Source organism: Montipora capricornis, chromosome 2 (genome assembly GCF_036669925.1).
Source record: "Montipora capricornis isolate CH-2021 chromosome 2, ASM3666992v2, whole genome shotgun sequence".
NCBI lineage: Eukaryota > Metazoa > Cnidaria > Anthozoa > Scleractinia > Acroporidae > Montipora > Montipora capricornis.
The window spans coordinates 5,425,908-5,429,662 of NC_090884.1; the positions used below are offsets into that span (position 1 = coordinate 5,425,908).

The window sequence follows — 3,755 nt, forward strand, 5'->3', positions numbered from 1 at the left end:
CTGTCACAAATGCTCCCCTCAAAATTTTGTTGCGTAGCAACGGATGTGCTTAATTTTTGCGGTTTTGCGCCAAGCTATTAAAAGCAACATTGGGGAAGGAAGTAGCTATATTTGATTTTCACCCCGAAACAATAGACTTTTGACAAAGGAAGTCCCACCCTACAAAATACAAAGAAAATGCGGTGTTGTTTCAAGCTAAATGAACATAATTGCCGTTAATATAAGTCTTCTCGCGATAGTTTGGAAAATGCCTGTGCTGATAGCCTTCCATCGTGCTTTACCGAAAAAAGAAACGGCTGCTTGCGTCTCATTTATCTTGTGACTTCGTGGTGACTCACTTTCCCGCAGTCAAGTTTCGCAATTGGCGTCGAAACGACTAAAATTCCGGAAGATAAAGGCGACCTTTTTCTGAAAAGAACTGGTATTTGTCAATCAATAAGCTTATGGAACTACCACGCATTGAACTCAAAAAAGAAAGAAAAAAACTTAGCCGACGTTTTGGTAGGTCAAGGCTTGTTGTATTTCCTTGTGTTTAATTCTTTTCGAATCCGATGAAAGGTTTTAAGAAGATTTAGCTCAATTTACTCCTAAATGGAGAATAAACCCTCGTTTTCTCCATTTTTAGGTCTTACTTGTCAGTGAAGGGGAATACCCATACCTAACAAGAAATCGAAAAGCGGAATACAATTATGCCTGACTGAATATTTTCTAGTAAAATTCTCCACAGAGTCTTTCCCATAAAAGGCCAAGATTCTGTCTCGGCGATTGTCAACTTCTGTAATTAAAACTCTGATTCTTGCATTTGTTTCTTCATTGTAGCGTTCTAGACGAAAAAGATCAATTACGCAAGATATTGATTTTTTCGGCTCAGGGGAAGATTGATTAAGTCTTTTATATAACTTTTGATAAGACTTTTAAGGCAGGTTGTAATCTTCATACTCTTATAATTGTACACAGCACAAATGTACAAACTTGTAGACTTTTGCTTTATGTTATGGTACTAACCTACAATTATATCACTCGCTGACCATTCTAAACTACAAAACAACTTTTGTGGCCCGTAAATCCCTTAATTCCGTCAAATACAGAAAGTACATCCGGAAGTTTCAACATCAGAGATCGAAGTAGAAGAATCAACGGTCTCATATAACTCCGTGGGATAACCGCAACATCAATCTCTATTCGGCAGTCATTGCCTTTCTTTGCACACCCAAAATGCCAAATCTCGTGAAATTTGACGGTTCGTTTGAGACATCGCAAAGCGATTTTTTTTTTCCTGGCCGTCCGCGAGGCGTTGACAATTTGCAAACGCGCAAACCTTGACTTAAAAACAGCCTTAATTTTTGTGTTACTTATTCTGGGCTACGCTTTCCCTACTATATCGACGCAAACAATTTTCTACCGATAGGTTGGCAGTGTAGGAAGATCTGTGGTTGCATTGATAGCTGCGAGCATACGTCACTTTCAGCCGCTCACGCTATTTTCATGCGGTCGTAATTTTCCGAGGCACCTTTAATTACCCAGTGAATTAGTTAGTATTGACCAGTCGTTAAAACGGCTTCGATTCGGTCATCTTGTGCTTAAAATAAATCACTCGACATAAGAATTAATCCGATTGAAAAGCGAATAATCTCTGTCTCTTAAGGCTCTCAAAAGGCTATGTGGTTTTCCATTTGCTATATATATATGTACATAGAAGCAATTCAATGTAAACTCTCATTGTACCTGAAGAAGGCTGGTTTGGCCAGCCGAAATATAGTACATCACGAAAATCAAATCAACGTTGTATCGGCTCTTGCTTAAAATATTTAGTTTTCCAATTGTAACGGTAGCAACAAATATCTTTTTGCTAATTTTTCATGTTATAGGTAGCGAGCCATTATGATAATCTCAGTAGCTTCGTAATAAAGATTGAGAATCAACCCACATTGTCGTTCATCCCATTCGGTCATTTTGTAGTAAAATCTGACAAGATGGAGCGACCTTCTGACTTACCCCACCCAATCTCGCGTCTCACACGCGCGGCTCACACGACTTTTCAATCGGTCAGTTCAGCAAGGCTCAACCCTAATTTATTCTCAAATCACAATTTAAGTTGGTAGAATAAGGATGCTTCTCATATATTTACTCAATTGTTTATGGCAGTCGAGGCTTCCACATCTCTAGTGCTTTGTTGATAAGGTGTCGCATTCGAAGCAAAAATTTGCATTCGATCCAGACGAACTGTGCGCGTCTAAAACTTCGGACATCAAACTAGCGGGTCAGGCATTTTTAACGATATTGCACAGTAAAATAAACACTTACCCAATAAAAACTCGTGCAATATTTTCTATCAGGGATCTGTAGAGGAAATAAGCTCAGGTTGTGGTCGCTCTTAAAACTGAATTTGTCGACCTTATGTGTAGATCTTAAAGTGTGTGCACAATCGATGATGTAAGGTCCAAGGTATGATTGTGTTTATTCGCCAAGGGTGACTCGGCGGCTTTTATATCACCCCCTATAAGAAGATGTCGACGGCCCACGTTTTTGTCTCAGCGAGAGACAGCTAAAATAGGTCACGATGTCTATAATCTTTCCGGGAAGTAGTGATTATTTTATTTTGCCAAAAAATTGCAGTCCACGTTGTATTATATCAAATATTAAAAACGTGGCTCTACTTCGCTGCGTGTTTAACTTTAAAAGTCCCTATATAACAAGAGAACATCAGTTTTTGAAGATACTCATTTCATGATGATCATCACGTCAAACATCTTATTTTTGTTAAAAAAAAAAAAAGGGGGAAGAATACCTTACGTAAGTATCGATTTGCCAACGTAGGCACGATAATTCTACCAAAGTCAACAAAGGCAAATTATTTTACCTTTCTGTGTATTCAGCGAAGACTTTCAATTAATTTTGTTCGGCATGTGGTTGTCATGGAAATTTCGCGGGAAGTAGATCGACCATGGATCGAATGGCATCAGTATCAGACGTAACGGTCATCCTTGGTCTAGAGCTGAACACGGAAGCAATTTTAAGCGTATTTTATGCCTCAATTACTTTTTAGTTCTTTTCTTTTTGTGTAAGTGTAAGTTTATATTAGGGGAAAAAATCCCGATTTGCTATTTTTTAAAAATAGATGCGTGAATTTGCTCTATTGTTGAATTAGAGCTAAGACTTATTTTTAACTTAGAATTTCGTGAAATTCCGATCATTTCACTTGAAATATTTCGGAAGTGCATTGTTTACTGTTCCAGCCGTTATAAACACGATCTGTAACGATCAATCAAATTCAGCATCTCAATATTTATTTAATTGTAGACATTAAAACCAAGCGTAATTTGTCTGTTGCTTCGATCCAATCGGAGTCCATTTCTACGATTTTAAGATAAAAGGTCCAAAGTCAGTTAGATATACTGCGCGCATGTTGTTGACACTATAAACAATAGGAATCTTTCCTTTTCGATCGTATTGTGCAAAACAGTCGAGTGTCAGAAAGGATATAGGCTCGCGTGCCATAACAGAAACGTACCAGGTTTGCGTGATACGAGCTACACCCAATTTTAAAGCAAACAAATATTTATTGTTTATCACACTTCGATTAAATTGCAATCTATATTTAACCACGGGGTGGTATTTAACGCGTGTTCTTTCGCACACTTTTCAGCTCCTTCGGGGGTAATTGTCAGGCGAAGAGTGTACGTTGGTCATTGTTGGTTATTGTTTCTGGTGAGCAATGGAAAACGAAAATTGCTATGGGGAAAAAATGTCACGCG

General features: G+C 38.2%; 1 long non-coding RNA gene across 1 annotated transcript in view; it reads right to left on the reverse strand.

Moving 5' to 3' along the window:
• Positions 1-2,445, reverse strand: part of LOC138038607 (uncharacterized) — an 8,898-nt gene extending 6,453 nt beyond the window's left edge. Inside the window, exon 1 of the long non-coding RNA XR_011130262.1 lies at positions 2,305-2,445. This is a non-coding gene — a long non-coding RNA (uncharacterized lncRNA). The remainder of the gene's footprint in view (positions 1-2,304) is intronic.
• Between the last annotated feature and the right edge of the window lie 1,310 nt (positions 2,446-3,755).